The sequence below is a fragment of the Micromys minutus genome (genome assembly GCF_963924665.1).
Source record: "Micromys minutus genome assembly, chromosome: 10".
In the NCBI taxonomy this organism is placed as follows: Eukaryota; Metazoa; Chordata; class Mammalia; order Rodentia; family Muridae; genus Micromys; species Micromys minutus.
The window spans coordinates 17,061,727-17,083,396 of record NC_137979.1 but is presented as its reverse complement, the minus strand read 5'-3'; the positions used below and the strand labels follow the sequence as shown (position 1 = coordinate 17,083,396).

The 21,670-nt window shown below is 45.8% G+C and overlaps 1 protein-coding gene across 2 annotated transcripts in view; it reads left to right on the top strand.

The window, feature by feature from the left end:
• ARHGAP44 (Rho GTPase activating protein 44) overlaps positions 1-21,670 on the top strand; it is a 163,853-nt gene that overhangs the window by 57,644 nt on the left and 84,539 nt on the right. The window lies entirely within an intron of this gene.

Below are 21,670 nucleotides of genomic sequence, written 5' to 3'. Positions count from 1 at the left end.
AAGATGCTTCTAATTCCAGGGACTGCTGGCTTAACTCTCTGCTTCTGTTCTGGTCCTCTGAATCCTTTGGCCTTGGCAGCTGAGTGCCTGGTGACCACACTGCTTCATCTTTGAGCTCCCTCTGCTTAGACTATCTCTGGTAATGGAAGCACGGCTCCTGGGTGGCCAATCAGAGTGGTTTAAAGTCTTTTCTAACGCATAAGGAGACTGTGGAATCCTGGCTGTGTACCAGTAGCTCTTACTTTCGGTACTTCCATCCCCGGAAAACCCCGCTGACATGTCAGCAGCTGAGGATGGAGAGGTGTCCCAGTTATCAAACTTCTGGCACAGTCTGAGCAATGCCACCATTTTGGAAGCACTTTGGGTGATGTGACTGCTTTAGGGTCACTCTTGATCCTGTCAGTACCTTTACCCATGCTTCTGTAAGTCAGCCCGGTGGACTCTGGCTCCCTGAGATGGATCGTACAGGACCAGCACATTGGTAGCCGCTGGTTTCCTGCTGGGCTGAAGAGTTAGTTTGTGCCTTTGTAGTGAAGGATTCCATAACGCCTTCCTTCAGATTTTAAACCGTTCCAGATTATCCTGTTCATTGTGGAAACACTGGGAAAACCTAGATGAATCCAAAGAAAACATACCGTTCTGTCCAGAATGTTCTTAAGGTTTCTTTTTTCTGTGTATATGTGTGCATGTATATTTAATTAATTGTTTTTTTTTTAAACCAAGTTTGGGTAGTTTATATGAGAAGGCTTTGTAACTTTTTCATTTAGCAATATCGACACAGACACAGCAACACAAATATGTAGTATGTCAATGGACATATGACTTACAGTTCCGGAACTCTGGGAAGTACTTAGCTATCTGCTGTGGCTGGGCTAAGTGTTCCCAAAGGATCACGTGCCAAGCTTGGTTACCAGCCTCTGGAGCCACTGGTGTGGTGGAGTGACAAGAGATGTTTGGTCACTGCAACAGGACAGTGCTCTTGGGACTCCAGTCATCCCTCCCTCTCTGTCTGCTTCTTGGCAACCACCTTCCTCTACCATCTGATGGTGCTACGATGTCCTTGCATGACAAGTGCCTTGTCACAGGCCTACAAGCAGTGGATGGGGCTGACTTAACAAGAACTCGGATTTCTGGACTGAACCCAAAGGAATCTTTGTTCTTTTCTAGTCACCTTGTCTCGGGTGCTATACCAGTGCAGGGGGCGCCCGAAGTCTGTGGATCAGAGACAGCGTGATGGATGCTGAAGTGCAGTGGACTCTGCTAATGCGGCTGGGAGAGAGAGGTGGATGTACAGAAAGATCTCTGAAGCACAGCAGGGCAGGAAGGCCAGGTTGCAGTATATGAAACTGGAGATGGAGAAGAAGAAATGCACATGTATGACCTACATGCTTATAACTGTATGTGTAGATGCTCTCAAAGCCCCAACAGGATGGAGAGACCGAGGGTTACTCCAGGGGACTGGTTGCTGCCAGCTCAGCACGGCCTGCCACATTCCTCCTGCATCAGTGAGGCCCCCCAGAACCTTTTCGAAGATCGAGTGCGTCCTTCAAGTCTGGCGTTTGTTCATTACTACTTTGATTTTCTCCCTTCACCATGGCAGTTTAAGAACTTTGTCCCAGAACTTTTTCTTTCTTCCTTGTGACTTTCGGATGGAGTCCAACCTGGGAAAACCTTTCCCACCATCTCTATACACACTAGCCATGTGTCTCTTGATTTTTTTTTTCTTTCTTTAGTGTCTTATTATCTTGCAACTAATCATTACACTCATTTTGACATTTGTTTTTCTGTGTGGTCTGGGTAATGGAATGCATCCAAGTAGACACCTAATTTTTTCAACACCATCTATCCAGTGATCTATCAGCGGGTCCAGTTTCGAACATTCTAAAGCCACACACATCCTTGGAATGCTTCTGAAGATCTACCTGAGGTCACGTATACAAGGACACGTGCTCCACTATGCTCATAGCAGCTTTATTTATAATAGCCAGAAGCTGGAAAGAATCCAGATGTTCTTCAACAGAAGAATGGATACAGAAATGTGGTACATTTATACACTGGAGTACTACTCAGCTATTAAAAACAATGACTTTATGAAATTTTTTAGGCAAATGGATGAAATTAGAAAATATCCTGAGTGAGGTATCCCAGTCACAAAAGAACACACATGGTATGTACTCACTGTTAAGTGGATATTAGCCCCAAAGCTCAGATTACCCAAGATACAATTCACAGACCACATGAAGCTCAAGAAGAAGGAAGACTAAAGTGTGGATGCTTCAGTCCTTCTTAGAAGGGGGAACAAAATATTCACAGGAGGAAATACAGAGACAAAGTGTGGAGCAGAGACTGAAGGAAAGGCCATCCAGAAACTGCCCCACCTGGGGATCCATCCCATATACAGATACCAAACCCAAACACTATTGTGGATGCCAAGAAGTGCTTGCTGACAGGAGCCTGATATAGCTGTCTCTTGAGAGGCTCTGCCAGAGTCTGACAAATACAGAGGTAGATGCTCACAGTCAACCGTTGGACTGAGCACTGGGTCCCCAATGGATGAGTTAGAGAAAGGACTGAAGGAGCTGAAGGGGTTTGGAACCCATAGGAAGAACAACAATATCAGCCAACCAGACTCCCTAGAGCTCCCAGGGACTAAATCACCAACCAAAGAGCACACATGGAAGGACCCATGGCTCTAGCTGCATATGTAGTGGAGGATGGCATTGTAAGACATCAATGGGAGGAGAGGCCCTTGGTCCTGGGAAGGCTCAATGCCCCACTGTAGGGAAAAGCCAGGGTAGGGAGACAGGAGTGGGTGGATGGGGGAACACCCTCATAGAAGCAGGGGGAGAAAGGATGGGATAGGGGGTTTCCAGAGGGGGAACCAGGAAAGGTGATAACATTTGAAATGTAAATAAATAAAAACTTCAATTTAAAAAATATGATATAAAAAAAGATTTGGCAGAGGGGGGGTGTCTCTCTGTTTATAGTAAACCCACGAAGTGATCTATTGAGGTTGAACACCGGAAAAACCACTTGTGTGATGAAGTATCTGGAGGTATCCTGGCACCAAATGAAAGCTACTATTGTCCTACAGAAGCATAAACAACAAAGTGTGGACATGTGCCTGGGGCAGGGTGTGTGTTTAAAAAATGCCCCGTTTGTTGTAGAGCTCTGGCAAGGTCTTGGATTGAAAAGACAAAACAAAGAACAAACCCCCAAGATGTCTTAAGAAAGGTGAGCTCCTTTCAGAGACTGGACAAGGCACTAGGCATGCTTAACAACAGCCAATAGTCCCTGCAAGGGAGAAGCCTCATGGGAGCAAGGCTGAGGTGTCATATGACTTATCTACCTGGCTTTTTGGTGTCCTTGTCACCTTTTCTTGCAGATTCCTCTGCACTTGGCTCATAGGAGCCACTGGTCTTACAGGCCCGCCTTCCAGCAGCCTTCTCTTGTTTAAAGTCCCAAGCCAACTGCCCAGGGTTGGGAGTTACTCCAGTGTGTGCTGATGCTGCACCTGGAGGTGGAGGCAGTTGGAACTAAGTTGTTTTGGCAGGTAAACGCCCTCCCTCTGCTTCCCTACAGTAACTCCTAGAGTGGTTTTCTTTTTTAAGCAGCAGGATGGCTCTAGAACTGTATTGAAAACTGGCCCCTGGCCATTGTGAAGTAGGTGAGTTTATTTTTGCACACTCATCCTTCACTATCTTCTAGGATAGAAGGTTCCTCTTAGAAGCACTTTAGAGCATCACCAACATGCCTAACTTTTGCAAAGTCATTGCCATAAGGGAGGATTCTTGAATTTTCTCCACTTAACACTTTCTCCCTTTGCACCAGAGACTTCCTTACTCAACCCTAGCTACATAGCCGTCTAACATAGGCACACAAACGAAGTACTTACCGTTAATAAATCATAAATAGACTTATTTCCGATCAGTTATACCATTTACTAAAACAGAAATCAAATCTGCATCCTAATGAGATGGCTGTTCATGCTTGTGTGAAGCCTTGCTATTCAACAATTTAATACCTCATGCAAGGGGATGTTGGTAGGAAGACATTAAAATTCCTTGCTTTCTATGATGAGTCTATAATGATCTATAACTGAAGAGACTTTGTAAATACAGTAAATTCATAATGTACATTGGTCTCTAATCAGAGTCAAGGGACTTGAGGATGTGTTCCTCAGTGTCTCGTGCTGTGGTTCAAATATTTGCACAGTGCAAAATGTTATGCTCTGTGTTCAGAAGCAAGGGCTCAACAAAGCCGTGTGCTATCAGCCTGGCAGATGCTGCCAGAAATCCAGTTTGGATCCATTGTTTGATTTGGAATTGATCTTTGCACCTTCCTTTGCACTCATTGCACCTTCAAAAACCTTTTACTATTCCCATCTTGTGGAGGAACTTCAACATTATGTTACATCACCCCCATATAGGGCTCTCACATCCAAGTCATGGATGTAGGCCAGTCAGGCCAGATTCTTTAATGACTTCTGCAGTCTTGGTCGAGTGTAGTGAGCTTGCTAAAGGTGGTTTCCCTCTCAGGTTTTCAGTTTTAGTAGCCTCAGCCTTTTAACTGAGAATCATGTGGCCCACAGAAATGCTTCCTGGGAACTCCCTAACCTTGTCCTTACCCCAGAGGCTGAGATTTACTTTCTGGAGTTTTCATTCTCCAAACCATGCTCCCTACCCCCTCAATCAAAGTCTTCCTTCCCCTTCCTGCTACATTTTATTAAAACAGATTTGTCTTGCTTCTTTGAGCTCCAGTGCCGTATATTTCAAATCCCTTATTCTAAAGCAGACCTTGCTTCCCTGGTTTCCTTTCTGGGTCTCCCCAGGCAAGCTTGGTCATCTGAGGATCTGGTTAAGGTATCCTGATCAGGCCTGGCTGTGTGACATACTTCTAACAGTCTTAGGTTGCTGAAGACAAGAATGTTGAATTGTGGTATTTTGGGGCACCAAGAAACAAACACTTGGAATAATCAAATATATCTCACTAGGATACAGGAGCTTAAATACACATGAACACAGCCTCACGAGCAAAGGAAGATGTCACCTTTTCTGGGTTTTGTATCAGTTACATCATCCTATGTCGACTCCTTGGGTCCATTAAAAATCAAGCTGGATCAGAATACTCATGGATATGATTGGCCTTTCTTATCCAGGGCCTCAGCATTCCTATATCCAACTCACCACAGATCAGAAATATTTGATAGGAACAAGACATCAGCCCTAAGCATGTGCATACTTGATCTTCTCCCTTTCCTGATTCCCACCACTCAAGAGTTAAAGGTGGGATCTTGTGCATCCTAGACATCTCATCAGTGAACCACATTATCAACCCAGACCTTTTTCTGTTGGCTTTATTCTCCGGACTATGTAATGTGGTGAGATCTGCCTAGTGTTTAGATTGTATAGATGGTGCATGTAGTCTAGAGAAGATGGATGATATACATGGCTCACAGGGAAGGGTATTGACTTTGGGGTTCTCACATCCTGGAATTAGTATCTGTGGAGGTCCTGAAGCCCATCCCAGAGGGGTATTCATTAGGGGCAATTATATTTCAATTAGAAAAGAATGATCCAGTGTTTTGTGAAAAAAGCCAGATATATGCCATGAAATGAATGTCCCAGCCTGTGATGTTCCTTCCAGCCAGCATTATATCTCAACTAGTGTGGATGATGTCTGATCCATAGGCATGTGTGAGTACTGAGATCCAGGCATTAGTAGCATTGGCCATGGCCCAAATGGGATACATTGAACTCTCACCATAGATAGTACTAGTGCATAGTCTCTTGGCAGTCATGAACATCTGCTGTTTGATATATCCTGACTGGTTTTGTTTGTTTTTGTTTTTTTGTTTTTCTTCTTCTTCTAGATTCATATTCTTATGGATAAAAAGAGGCTTTTTTAGCACAGCCTTCCCAGTAAGAACATTCTGTGATGTCTTGAAGCTAGCAGACGCTTCAAGGAAATGACTCGTGACCGTGTTTCGTACAGCAGGATGCCCCGTCTGCTGGCACACGGGTTGTTTTAGCTGCTGTGTTTTTTGTTCCTTTAGATTTTGCCTTCATCTGGGGGGGGGGGGGTCTTGGAGATTTATCCAGCAAATAGCACCAGCTGTTACTAAAGATTATGTCTTAGGTGAGGCAGGTCTTTTACTGGGCTCTGGTCGCTAATGAGCCGGGTCTGTGCAGGTGCTTTCCATGGCTTGGCTGCCAGCAATACTGCTTGCTCCTTTCCACTGGCATTCCTTATGTGAGGACGGGGTCAGTTCTCCCGTAGGTATATTTTGAGATGCCAGAATGTACTTGAGCTTTAAAGGAAGAAAAGAAGCCTTATGCCAAGTTGTAGTAAGCGTTTTTGGCTACGTAAGAGCCCACAGTGTGTGGGCACAGACATCCTAGGATTGAGAAATAGCAACTGAGTTTGTGCTTCTAGAAACATCCAGGTCAGTCATTTGTGAGAACTTCCTGCATGCTGGCTGCATACCTTTCCCTTCCTTTACCTGTTCTGCCCTCTATAAATTGTGATCAGACTCTGGAATCCCCCTGAGACAGCCCCCCCTCAATCTTCTGAGCTTGCATCTCTCCAGATCTCCAGAAGGAAAATCCAGGAATGCCTTCCAGTTTCTGGCTATGGTTTTGGTCAGCTACCCTGCGGTATGGTTCCTGTTCCTCTGCTGTCATCCAGCCCCTTTCCTGTGGCTTAATCCAGTAGCTTTCCAGTGTTACTTCTTTTACTTGTTTGTGTTACTTTGTTAATCACAAGAAGAGTATGTCAGTAGGTGATGGAAAAAGAACATGGAAGACAGGGAGCCACCTTGGGTTGAGTGAAGTCTCCTCCACTGTTGTGGTCTAACTCCCAGTACATGCACATATGATCTGACCTGGGAGTCGGGTCTTGCAGATGATGGGGTTCTGATGAAGCCTTTAGGCTGAGCCTTAGCTGCATATGACTGTGTGCATTCTTAGAGAAAAGGAGACTTGGACACAGATCCATACAAAGTGAAGTGAGGTAAACAACACAATAGGACCAACCGCCATCTAAAAATCAAGAAGTCCCTGGGCTAGCACGGGCTAGAGTGCAGATCTGGACAACTTCTTCCTTGGAGGCCTGATAGGAATTAGATTCGATACCAGAGCAGGCAGTAACAAGCCTCCTAGTGTATGCATCCTTGTGCACAATACAAGAGATTTTCATTAGTCCCAGGTAGGCTTTATGCCCTCTTTCAGGTGTGAGAGCATTGTCCCATCATCAGCCCTAGATTGCTTTACTGTCACTACTCGATGTCATCGAGTTGCCTTAAGGTCCATGCTCTGGGCTGGCACTAGGGTAACTGCTGCCAGCTCCTGTGTGTGCTTTTCCCTTGAGTGCTTCCAGAGATGGCCCGTCCTTATTCCTTTTCATGCTGAGTCATAACTGCTGTCTCCTCCTGCTCTGTAAATGCATGCAGGGTTTGTTCTGAGGGGACACCGTGCACAGAGAAGATGATTGCCCCTAAGGAAGAAGGTGTTCTATCACGTTCAGACTCATCGGAAACAATACACTGTAGTCACAGCACATCACATAGCAGGGCCACCTGGGAGAAAGAGGGCGGGTAGCGGGACTGTGGGGGGAGGGAAGTGAGGGTGTGTCTGTATTGATGGGCACAGGGGAAAGAGTGGGAGGAGCCAGGAAGATTGTAGTTTCCAGTTGGGTAGCTTTGTCAGAGCTTGAATGGAAGAGATGATGGTCCCCAGAGGTCTGGCACCTGGATAGGGGAGGCTTGAGGGAGTATGGTGGAGGGTATAGATATGAATTAGTTTATTTGCTAATCAAAGCTATGCTGGAAGGTGGACGTGTTGTACTTTTTCCTCTGAGAACTAGCTAGCTCTGGGGAAAGCCTTTCTAAGTCTAGAAGTCCTGAAATACAGAGCAAGAATTCAGAAAATAATAAACGAGTTGATATGTCATCCTTTCACATACATTGAAGTGTCCGTCTCCACCTCTCTGTCCTGTCTTTACACTTTCTAGAGTTCCCAGCCATGCTTTCCACAGGTTTTCTAGCCAGCCCTCCCCCCCCCAACTCCTTTCAGAAGACTGTCTAGAATAGTCTTGCGGTTTGATACATTGTGTCCATGAACACTTCTTTTGCCTGTCTCGGTCATTAAGAGCTGACCTTTGGAAAGCAGTGCTGTAGTGCGGTCTACAGGCCTCTACTCCTCCCTCCCCCACCCTGAGTTTCTGGTATTCTGGGGATACAATCAGGGTTTCTTTGGGACATTCCTTTGGTTCTTTGACTGGTGCTGTCTGGAGGTGGAATCTGGAGGAAGAGGGGTATAGTCAGAGCCCCTGTGCTCACTGAGCCACTGAGGCAATAGGGACCTGGCCTCATCTTGTTCTCCCTTTGCTTTCTGGTCATGAGGTGGGCAGTTTGGCTTCTCCATGTATTTCCACCCTGGGGCCCTACCACTGGCCAAAGTCACAGACACGAGAATCTCTCTTCTCTTCCTATAACGGAATTTCCTCAACTCTTCAGATAAAAGTCACAGAAAACACCCACGTGGACAGGATTTGGATTTTCTTATGTCCCTTGTTTAAACCACAACAACGGAACCAAATTGCTCGCTAGGGAGTCATGTTTTCTGCCGAGGCTGTAACAAAATGCCACAGCTAAAGTGACACAGGTTATTTTAAGGCTGATGGCTAGGACATTGCCATTAATCTCATGGACAAATGTCATGGTGTTGGTAGGGTAGCGTTCCTTTCTGGGATCTCTGGAGAGAATTGCTTCTCTTGTATTTTCCTCCCCAGAGCTTCTGTCCTTGCCTCAAGGCCCCCTGCCGCCACCTTCAGAGCCAGCACTATCAGGAGGCTCCTTGAGTCATTCACTCAGGCCCCTGTGTGGTCATAGCTCCTGGATTTCTCCCACACTCCTAAGGACCCATGGCATGACAGTGTACTCTTCTGGTTAATCTAGGAATTCACCTTCATTTCAAGTTCCTTAGCATACCTGTGACATGCCTTAGCCATGGACGGCATCATAGTCCCAGGTTCTGGGGACCAAGGAGGGAAAATGTTTGGAAGGACATTGCCCACCCCCACCTTCACCCCCAGTAGTTGCTGATGTTCAGCACTGGGGCTGTAGATGATGCTGTTTGAAAGAAAACCCCTCTTCCAGGGTCATTGAGCATGTGGGCTTCTGGGTGAAGCTGTAGTCTCCCAAAGAATGCGGAGCCTCCAGAGAGATGAGGGGAACAGGGCCTCGGCTCCTCTGGTGGTATCTTTGACTCTGAGCCCAGTTCTATCCTCAGACTGTTCGGTAGCAGGGTTAGCCAGCTCACAGCTGCCATGTCACATTTCTTCCTTCCACTGTTGGTGACGTCGGGGATGGGACTCTCACACCTCCCTTTCCTTGCTCTTAGGAGCTCAGGCCACATCTGGGTTTGGCAAGCAGCTGCCTGGGGAGTGGTTTGTGGTGGCATGGTTTTCTAGGACTGGAAGTTCTGCTTCTTCCCCTGGGTCCTCACCTCTCCCTGTCTGCTGACCTCTCAAGTTCTCATAAGCTTTCTCCTCTGTGAAGGTTGGGTTTGGTGCACCCTACCTGCTTAGTTTTTACACCTGAGTGTTCATTAAGCTCGAAGGATCCTTTTAAATGTCATCATGCCCAGGTTCCTACGCAACATGCCTAGAAACTGGGTCTCTGAGCCTCTAAGCAGCTTCCCCTTGGAATCGGCGCAGGAGAAGCAAGGGCTCCTGACTGCTAATCCCACGGTACAGCACTGCATTCCTGAAACCCCTTGGCCTACTTCCGTCAATCCACATAGGGGGTGTTCTCCTCAGTCTGCAAAAACCCAGTGTCATTGCCTGAGACAGTTCAGGATATTTTGAGTTTCTACGTGAGGAGTGACATAACATTTAGCCTGCCTTGTTCCATGAAGTGTATTTTCATGAAAGAAAATTATTGCATTATGTCAGTCTCTCCCCGATTCTTATCTTCCAATAGTCATTATAACGTGGGGGAAGTAGTTGGTGCCAGAATCTTCTCAGTGATGCTGCTGAGACATGAGGACAGATCTGGAGCTAACACCGATTCTTGAGAAACAGAATTCTACATCGAAGTGTAAATCGAACCCTGGAAGATTTTTTTGGAAGGGGGAGGGGGCTTGGACTGAGCAAATGCTCCTGGATCCTTCTCTGGGTCACGGTGAGCTTTTACATGGCAACATGTTAGTCATAACAGTGCCGTGTGTTTTCTTCCTAAAACTATTTGGCCAACACTTGGAACAGCGTCACCCTGTTGCACCCACTCGAGGCTGTTAAGAGTTCACAGGCTAAGGCTGTCCTGTGAATGAAGCCTTGTCCAGACCTCCACCTGTCCATCACTATTGGCTTTCCCTGGAGGACGGAGGTGGAGTTGTTAGCCAAACACCCTCCCATGACCATGCCATTTGGGATTGACTTCCTCACAACAAGGAGGTCGAGCAGATAGGCCGATACTATTTGATAATCAGTCTGAGTCCTTCTAAAGCTCAAGGGGATAAAAATCAGCTTTCCTTGCTAGAGACAAAATTTCTACCCTGGCAGTTGAGTCTGAGACCAGGATTCTATTCAGCATATCCGGGAATGAGGGCATGGCTCCATTTTTCTATTGGGCTTGGGATCTTTTTATCAGCTCCCATGGCGATAATGGCGCCTTCCCGGACACTCAAGGGAAGTGCTGTGTGTAGTCAAGGACAGCTTGTTCCTGTTGGCTACAGGTTTAGAGGCCTGAGGTGGGTCCTGGATTTGACTTTGTGAGTAGGAAAGAAGACGGGCTGGCTACAGAACGCTCTCGGTGCATCACCCAACTGCTTTACCCTATTTTCTCAGATCGCCTCCACTTGGCATCGCTGGCCAGGCCTGGGTGGGGGCTAAGGTGTACCTGGATTCAAGAACAGAGGAGTTGAGGACTCACTGAAGGGCTTAACACTGCCAAGGAAGGAGTGCAAACCATCCTAGAAGTACAGTCCCGGCAGAGAGCTTTACAAAAAGAAAGGATTCCCTGAAGGAAAACATTACTTCCACATTACAGAACATTCTTGGATATGGCAAGAGCAGGGTCACTGCTAAGAGCAGGTACTCTTTGGGACAGCCAGGGGATACTTTCTCGCAGAGCAGAGGTATTTCAGAGAAATATGAGGAATGTGGAGGGCAGCTTCACACCTTGGCATGAGCCAGATTCGGGGACTCACTAAACGGCTGGTGTAGCAGAATTGGTGAGCTCCGGGTTCAGTGTAAGACCTTGTTTCATAAAACTGTATGAAAGGCTGAGGATCTGACTCCCTGGGTAGAGCTGTCTGTGCAGGCATGAGGACTTGAGTGTTAATTCCCAGCAGTCACGTGAAACGCTGGGCATGGTTATGTGTAAAACCTATAACCCAGCATTGGGGAACAAACACAATCCGAGACAGGAGCTCTCTGGCCAGTGGGGCTAGCCCAGAAGGTAAGGAGCAGGTTCAGAGAGAGACCCTGTCACAAGGCTATAAGGTGGGGAGCGACCAAATTTAATAGTCAGCATCCTATTCTGGTCTCTACATGTACTATCACACTCACATGCATGTATTACATACATATAACACACACACACACATACACACATGGGGAGGGGGCTGATTGTTTTAAAAATAAGGCAGTGGTAGAAGACGATACCTCTTGTTCTCTCTGCATATTCACACTTGTGCATCCACTATACAGACAGACACGTGTGTGTGCACATAGACACACAGGCACACAGAAAGAGTTGGAGATGTGAGAGAGCAACATTAGGGCGATAAATATGCTCAAACGTTTCTTCTCCCGGTTCAGCCAGTGGTAGGATAATATGTAAGCTTCAGTACGGATTTCAGGGTGGAGACTCCGTGTGGAGTTGGGAATCTGCCCAGCACAGCGCCGAGGCAGATCATCAGTGGTGCCTCTGAGGGCTGCATCTTGTATTCTGCCATGATACCTTTGACCCCACACACTCTAGGGCTCGGCAAGTTACTCTTGGGTCAGCTTGTCCCCTCAGCCCTGACGTCAGAAGCATCATCATAGCCTTTGTACCCCATAGCACTAGCCTCAGCCCGGTGAGACTCAGCCGTGGCTTCTGGTCCAAGAACACTTCAGAACCCAATAAGCCCTTTTCCTTTATCTTCTTAGTTACCCCCACTGGGGCACTGGAAATCAGACTGCAAGAGAGAAGCACAATTTATGAACGTGTACAACGAGCATGCGTCGCCTAGATTGACCACAAATGCACGGCAGTTTTCCTGCTCATACAGGTGTGAGCCCTTCTGGCTAGCTTTTATAAAGGACCCCAACAAAAAAAATTTAGTCAAGAAATGAAGCGGTGAAAAGTAGAAGGGTGTGGTTGTGTACACCTTTAATCCCAGCACTCAGGAGGCAGGGAGATCTCCGTTCACAGCTAGCCTGGTCTACTTAGAAAGTTCTGAGATAGCCAGGGCTACGCAGAGAGACCTCCCTCCCGTCTCGGTATTTCTTCTAAATGGAAGGATAGCAGCTTGGGGGTGTGATGTCAGGGAATTGTGGGGATGTCACTATGTAAGAGATCAAGAGGAAGATAGGGGCTATGCCAGCAAGGTAAGTCAGTCTGTGCGGGTCCTTCTGGTAACCTCCGTCCCTGCAGACAGTTTTCAGGAGTCTCTACTATTGATCAGACATGCATGGGAAGCCTGGGGAAGGAAAGCTCTTTTCTTGTTGCTGCTTCTTTGCTTCATTTACAGCAATCTATGTGCCACACTGCTGGACTTTGGGGGTGACATATGCATTTGGGAGTGGCATGTCCTTATCTTTACCTCGGTATAGTTTATAAATCGATTTCCTGGCAGGATGGTAAGGGATCAGCAGTGTCCATCTCTCATTCACATGGCGATGTGGCAGGCCACAGTAAGACAGCCTGTGAGGGGGCCTCAGGTAATAAGGAACTGCATCCTCCTAGAAAATGGCAGCCATCTAACCGGCCATCCTCTACATCTGCAGATTCAACCAGTGCTAATCAGAAACCTGAAGAAAAAAAAAATCCATCTCTTCTGAACATGTGTAGTGTGATGGTTATTTTCTTTTTGGTTGTTATTTCCTAAACACAACAGTGGTGTGGCAGATCCTAAGTCTAACAATGATGAAACACAGACAAAGCTGAGTGTAGATTCTGTGCAGACACTACCCTGTTTTCCATGGAGCCGTGTGTGTGTGTGTGTGTGTGTGTGTGTGTGTGTGTGTGTGTGTGTCCATGGCGTGGAGAGCCTCTCTAGATTCAGCTCCCATGGCTCTTGAGGATTTACAAATGATATATTGGTCTCTGGCCAAAATGTCAAGGGCAAAGGGAGGGAAGATCAAGTCTGGGCTGTTGCATTTTACTCGCTGGACAAAAGTATTCCCACAGTTCTGTTTGCAGGATCCCAGGGAAGTCTTTCCCAGGGAAAATGTGCAAGTCACACATATATGCACTGGGTATTTGTCATTGTCTGTGTTACAGAGTTGCATCCTGGAGAGACCTCCTATATTTACAAGCCTCTTGCCATTAGCTGTAACTGTAAGTTTATTTTTGCAGCTGTGCCCAGAGCCATGGGCCAGAAAAAGACCTTGGTGGGTTATTGAGTCCATTCTCACGCATGAAAGAGACCTCTCAGCCCCACCCAGAGGACCATTCCCCAGGATCATGGACGAGGCTGATTTAACCTGTCCGTCATTAGATGGGATGACACCGTGGCTCTTACAAGAAGCAGACTTTGAGCAGAGAGACAGTGCAGCCAAGGATGGAGCACATTGAATTCTATTCTATGGTTCTGTGGTGCTCATAGTCTACATTCAGACCACATAGCCTTGAAAGAGCACAAGGATGCCCCTGTGTGGCCTGCCCCAACTGATCTGTGATCCTACTGTGAGTCAAGGGGCTCCATAGTCAAGCTGCAGGACCACACTTGATTTTTCTCTCATTTCCTGGGTTGGAAACCCAAGCCTAAGATACCAGCTGGGCTGTTCCCACCTATAGTCTATCTTCCAGCTTGTGGGTGGAGTCTTCTTAAGCTCCATGTAGTCTCTCTCTCCCTGTGCCTGTCCCTGTCTCCTTTTCCAGTAGGGACTCCAGTTGCAGTGGTTCAAGCTGCAACCTAACTCTGCTCTTAATCACACCTTTACAGAGCTTGCCTGCTAATATAGCCCGGTTCTGAGATACAGCTAAGACTTCAACATAAAGGTTACAGAATGTGGCGTAAGCCTTAGACAACTAACGCCAGTTGGTAAAGTGCTAGCCATGGCAACATGAAGACCTGAGTTTGCATCCTCAGCGCTCATGTGGAAAAAGGAAAAGCTGCATGCAGCAGCACACTCCAGTAACCCCAATTTTAGATGGGTGGAGACTGGAAGATTGCCAGGACTTGCTGGCTAAGTAGTGTTATAGAATCGTGAGGCCAGATTCAGTGAAAGACATCTTCTCAAAAATAAAAGGGGAGATCAATAGAGGAATACATCCAGTGTCGACCTTTGGCTTCTACACACATGTACTCATACACACACACACACACTCATGCACATGTATACATATACAAATATGCAGACACATGCACAAACCTATGCTATATACATGTGTGTACTAACACAAAATATATACACTCATGAGAACAAATACAAGGGCTCCTGATGGCCTTTGGTGGTAGTGTGCGCTTGGTGTGTACAAACAAGGCCTTGGCGTCATTCTTTTTAAAGGAACATAATTATTTGGAGGATAAAAGAAATATGTACCTAATAATTTAGTATAGTAAATGTCAGAGTATTTGAGGCTTAACATCTTCCCACACTGACAGGAAGGAGATATTAACCCAGATCTGGAAACCACCCCAAGAAAGGTTCCTGCTGTCCAAATCTCTCAGAGAATGATGAAGAGCTGGTACAATTTAGATTAGAGATTTACGGTAGTGTTCAGATATTTTAGAAGCCGAGTGAAAATTAGAACTAGGTGCTGCATGAAAATTCTCATTTTAGAACTAGGTTTGGGGGGAAAGGCAGTACTTCAGAGTTTCATTTTACAAATTTGGTCCTTTGGTTATGACAGTGATATGAAAGGGTGCTTTGTAAGTTGGTCTGTTTATTAACATATTGTACCTTTTGTATTATTTTGCTGCATGCTTATTTTTTTAATGTAACCCCCAGCTTATCGGTCACCGTTCTGGCCGTGCCTTGTGCGTATGAGTAGCGTTGCATACATTCTTTTCCTTGCACTCCTGTCTGTTCAACTGCCAGGCTGCTCTTTGCTCTACCTTGGGATTGACACACTGTACCGTGGGACCTGTCTCTGCTCCCAGCTCTTGGCTGCCTTGGCCATTCATGGCACAATACACATACTGTTCATTGTAGAGAAACTGACAATTGTAAAGCCGCAAAGGCGGTTACAATGACACACACCTCAATCTGCCTTTTCTGAGTGTGTGTGCCTCTTTTTAAAGAGATTTATTTATTTCTATTCTCTGTGTTTGGATATTTTGCCCCTTATATGTATATGGACTGCAAGCATGACTGGTACCTGCAGAGACCAGAAGAAAGCATCAGCTCCCCTGGAACTGAAGTTACAGATGGTTGTGAGCCACCATGTAGGTGCTGGGAACCTATCTTAGTTGGGGTTACCATTGCTGTGATTACCAAAGCAACTTGGGGAGAAAGGGGTTTGCTTGGTTTATACTTCTGTATCACAGTTCATCAGAAGAAGTCCGGAATTTGAGCAAGGCAGGAACCTGGAGGCAGGAACTGATACACCATGGAAGGTACTGCTTACCAGCTTGTTCCTCCAGGCTTTCGCAGAGTGGTTTCTGATAGAACCCAGGACCACTCACCCAGGGACGGTACCACCCACAATGGGCTGGGCCATCCCATACCAATCACTAATTAAGAAAATTCCTTACAGGGTTGCCTGCAGTCTGATAGCATGGAGGCATTTTCTTAATTGAGGTGCCCTCCTCTCAGATGACTCTAACTTATGTCAAGCTGAGAGAGAGCAGCAGGCCTTAACTACTGAGCCCTCAGTCTGGTGTGCAGCCTTTCATATTAAAATGATTCCCACAGCTTCTACATGTGAGATAAATAACATTAAACTTTACCACCTAGCTAGAATTTCATGCATTTAAGCTGTCCATGTCTCCATGTCAGGTTCTTTAAGTGAATGGACCTTTGTCCTCAGACCTTAGTTCCTCCCCATACCGAGAAAGGCATTTTTATCCTGCTAGTTAAACATACCCGCTCCACATGTATGCACACACACATAAGCAGACACACTGCACACAGATGAACATGAGCACACATGCATGTGCCCCTCATACCACCCAGCCCCCTCCATTTCCGTTGCTTAAATACAGGGTCTCTTTACTCCTGTTTAAACCTGCCCAGGTTGACTCATTTTCTTGTGACAAGCTTTAGTGAGCCGTGACAGTCATAGCCCTCAGTACCTTTCTTTGTTAAGCTGTTTCCTTCCTACCCACCCTCTTATCATCTCTTTCCTTTCCCTTTCTCTCCTTTTTTTTTAAAAAAAATACTTTTTACATATTAAAAAAAAACAGATGGTTTCTATTTATTTTCCCCTAGAATAATGATTATGTCTTGTCTATGTAATCCATAGGCTGATTCTTAATGCCCGCAGTCAGTTAGAACTGTGTGAGGTGGGATGTGCCTGGAATCACAGTACCCGGGAGTCTGAGGCTGGAGGATCTTAAGGTTCAAGATCAGCTTGTCTACACAGCAAGATGCTGTGCCAAAAGAGAACAGCCAATGAAGCCCCTATATATACATGTATATGGAATCCCACATCATTCTATATGTCAGGATAGCTAAGATTAAACCACAGTTTGTATCTCAGGACTTTTTGGTACCTTTGCTGTTTCGGTACGACTCTCTTAATGAGGAGCTTCACAGCCAGTCTCTCCCGAAATCCATTTCTCCACAGAACCGTTTTCACCCACTGTATCTTAGGAAGCTCTTCTTTAATGGAAACTATGTGGGTAACCATTGTGACCAACTGCCACCAAATATATATGACACTGTGACAATCAAGGTTTCTGTGGGTGGTGTCGATTGTTCTTCTGGGCTTATAAATAGAACAGAGCACCAGTTTTGGATCGGCTTGCCTGCTCCCTGTTTTGACTTTGGTCTGCTGAGTGTGAAATTGAAAGAAAATCAAAAAAGTCATGACTTGTGCCCAGTGTCACCTCCACAGTGCCTGTCCCTTGAACAGGGTGGAGAGGGCTTGGTCTGGATATCAAGTGATTTTTGCCTTTCACGTAGGAAGTTGAGACTGAGACAGGGTTTCTCTGCACAGCCTGGTGCTGGGCCTTTCCTGCTGTGCACTGCAGCCATTGGCTACGCGGCTTACTCTGTCTCTTCCAATTCCCATGAGCAGTTCCCCCCAACTCCTTAGGCAATCAGGTGTGTTCCACAATCCTTAAAACCCCATTTGACCTTCAAATTAGTTTCTGAACCCCAGATTCTAGGATCAGACTTGAGTAGACCGTCTCTAGCAGAGGGAGCACTTGGTACACTGTCATGGCCTCACAGCTTGGGGCTCTGTCCTGGTGCTTTTCACTTGCCTGTCTGATGCTGTAGGTCAGCGCTGCCAGCCAGCTGGCCTTGTTGATCTGTCCGGGCAGACACTGTGGTGTGTGGGCAAGGTGAGACTCTGCCACCATGGGTCCTAGGTAACTTCTGTAACCCTTTGCTTCTGACTGCAGTGTCTAATGCTCATTTTACTGACTGCAGAGGCCAGATCTCTGGGGGGCACAGAAGCTTGGCATTCCAACCATGGCTGGCCTTGCAGCTCCAGAAACCCCCAGCTCCTTGGTACAGCTGCTGTATTTGTGCCCACATCGACCATAGTAGGGATTACTGATGCTACCTCATTCTCTGTATCCCCACCCCAACTCAGCCTTCTCCTAAAGATGGACGTCAGAAGTGTGTAAGAAATGTATATTAACCATTCTTGTGATTGGTCCTCATGCTGCAGCACAGGGTGTGTGTGTGTGGGGGGGGGGGGGTTAGCAGCATCTATCTCCTAGAGAAAGAAGGATGTTTGCTTATCAAAATGCCCCTTCCTGCCATGTGTTCAGGCTAAAAGCAGCATGCCCTCTGCTGGCAACCAGGAGCACCGCTACTGTTCTGGAAGATTAAAGAATCTTCTAGACATATCAGACTTATGATTGAAAACAAAGAGCTGCTTTAAATTCTAGGACTGTGATGAGGCCGTTATGAACCTGAACTTTGCCCTAGCAGCAAGCAGCTTTGATAGACAGCCTCCTTGGGGCATGCTGGGAGCGTGCGGAGTAGCCATGCTGCCGTGAGGACAGTCTGACTGACTGCTTGTCTGATGGTGTCAAGGCAGCTGTAAGTCAAACAGTCCTTACTGAATAACTCCTTTCCTCTCCCTTCCCTTCTTGCTGATCTTAGATGATAGGGCATCTGGCATCCACCAATCGGAGCAGGTCCCTTCTGGGGCAGTATCTTGTGGTCCAGTGGTCAGTGTGCATAGGAGTCTGATTAATCAGTGCCTCTGATGAACACAGAAGCACAAATTCTCAAAAGAAAATGCTTGCAAACTTAATTCAAGAACACGGTAAAAATCGTCCACCATCATCAGACTGGCTTGCGTCCCAGAGATGCAAGGATAGTTTGCCATCCTTAAATCATATTTAACTCAGTTATCTTTCAGTAAGCATTATTTAGTCTCCACGAGTTTGTGTACTTGGTGTGTTTTCTGTTGCTGTTGAAACCCAGCTTACTCATCGGTGGTCTCCGAGAATGCAGGATGGGATTTCACCTTCCTGATATTTGTTGAGACTTGCTTTGCTTCCTCATATGTGGTCCACTCTGGAGAAATTTCCATCAGCTGCTTCTCCAGTGTTTGGGTGCAGTGTTCTGTAGATAGATGCCTGTGAGGTCCATTTGAGTTATGAGGTCACTTAAGCTGAGAGCTTCTCTGTTTATTTATTCCAGATGGCCCTGTCATAGTCTTTGTTGAGAGATGAGCTGTTACTGCGATGGGCCTGCGTTTTTCTGTGACTTGGTCTTTTTCTCTTGGAGCTGCCAGTCTCCTTTCTTTCTTCTGCACATTCGGCGTTTTGATTATTACATGACTTGGGAGGTTTCTTTTCTGGTTCTCTTTGGTGTGACATATACTTCTTGACCCACAATAGACATCTCTATCCTTAGATTATGTAATATTGACCCGATGTTTCCTCTTTTTCTATATCTATTATTTACAGTTTTAGTCTTCTTATGTTATCCCAGAGTTCCTGTATATGCTTGTATACACGTGTGTGTGTCCGTGTAAGCGTGCACACGTGTACATGCATGCATCTCTCTGCCTGTCTGTGTTTGCATTAACATTTTCTTCGGCAAAGTGAACTCTTTCTTTGACCTTGTCTTCAAGACCCGATATCCTCGATTCCCCTTGGTCCAATGTCTTGCTGAGACTGTCCTCTGAGTTTTCTCATGGATCTTTCATGTTGTGTTTTATTTCTTTTGGAAGTTTCTTCAGAAATTCTATCTTTCTGCTAAATTCTAATTTTATACATTGAGTTGTTCTTATTATCTCATTCATCTGTTTTATGGTCTTAATCTCAGCATTTATTCATATTCTTCTTTAACATATTAATTACTGCTACTTTGAAATCATCTTCTCATACACCCAGGTTGCTATTCTAGGGGAGTCATCATTTTTGGTGCGAACCTGTTGTCTGGCTCATTCATGTTGTTTGTGCTTTTGTTTTCTGATTATTCCTACTTCTCAGGTCATAGACCAGGCTTATGGGACTTAGGGTTCAACCTTAGGCAGTTCAGTGTTGGCGTCTGAGTAGGTTTTAGAGTTAGGGCGAGGTGACATTTCTAATCCAAGGAGCAGAGATTCTGTAGAGTTGCAAGATTCCCACAGCCAATGCCCAGGAGTCTGGGGCAGTGCCCCGGTTTTTCTTTAGACAGCAGGTGTGGGTGGACCGACAGTTAGAATCTGGGCATGGGAAGGGGGACCTGCCAGCGAGCATCTCAGGCATATAAGGGTCTCATTACATTTGCTGGGATCCAAACTCAGGTCTTCAGGCTTGTGCATTAAGTGTTCTTACCTGCAGAGCTATCTCCATGGGCCTCCATTAAAAGGTTTTGCTATTTTCTGTTTTGTATATTTTTATTATTGTTTATTTACATTCCAGCCATTGCCTCCTGCTAGTCCCCTTATTTTGTTTATTTTCAAAATAAAAAAATATTTTTTGACAATTCCCTACATGTATATAATGCATTTTGATTCTGTTAATTCTCTATTCACCTTTCTCTTCCTCCTACTTTCTCTGAAATACCCCCAGTCCCAATTTGTTATTTACCCTTTATGACACACTTTGTTTGGTTAAAATTAAACCCAGGGTCATGATTTTGGTGTAATTTACTGGATCGTAGGCAACTTACCAACAGCTATACCCTCAAAGAAAAGGACTTCTCGGTGTCAGCAACCATTACCTGTCACCAACTCAACTCCCTAGCTGGGTTCTGGTGGTTTTATGCGCCTTCTAGTCATTTGAGAATGTTGATGTGCATTCTTCTGTATGCAATCACGTTTGCCATGAGATCATGAGTGTAATGGTCATGCCATGTCCCAAAGGCAGCATAAGTGGCTAGGGATATCAATAACATGATCAAGAAAGTTCCTTACAAGAGTACCCAATAGCCTGTGTGTTAGTTCATTCCAGATCCATTCAGGTTGACAACCAGGACTAGCCATCACCCCTCCACTGACATTCCTGGCGCCATTAATTGTACCAATGGGTATATCATGCCTGGGAGACCATTACTGTAGCATGTAAGGTCCAGCACTGAATTAGATCATGGGTGACTTTTATCCCACAGTAGACTACATAGCATATTTTAGCCATGAAGGCTAGCTAGCGGAAATTTCCAGGTCAGTTACAGTTTGACTTTCCTGGGTCCTGCAACCAAGGAGTATGGTATCTTTACAAATAAGGTCTTGCCATCTCTTTATGTCAGTCTTAGAGTTTCTATTGCTGTGAAGAGACACCATGACCACGGCAGTTCTTATAGAGGAAAATACTTAATTGAGGCTGGTTGACAATTTCAGAGGTGTGTCCACTATTGTCATGGCAAGAGGCATGGTGGCGTGCAGGCAGGCATGTTGGAGAAGGAGCTGAGAGTTCTCCATTTTGATCTGCAGGCTGCAGAAAGAGACTGTGTACCACATTAGGCATAGTTTGAGCATATGAGACCTCAAGACCCACTCCTACAATGTCACATCTTCCAACAAAGCCACATGTACTCTAACAAGGCCATACTTCCTAATGGTGCCATTCCCTATAGGCCAAGCATTCAAACTCATGAGTGTATGGCAGCCATTCCTATTCCAAGCACCACAGTCAGTCAACCAAGAGAAACACAATAGCCTATATTGTTGGGGGGGGGGGCGCCTCTGGAGCCTTTTGTCTTGGTGTTCTATTGCTGGAAAGTAACACTTGATCAAAAGCAACTCTTATAAAAGAGAACATTTGATGGGGACTTGCTTACAATTTCAGGTGTTGATATACAAGGGCAGGAAGCAGACAGACATAGTACTAGAGCCATAGCTAAGAGCTTCACATCCAGATCTCAAGTCAACAGGCACAGAGACTGGGCCTGATGCGGC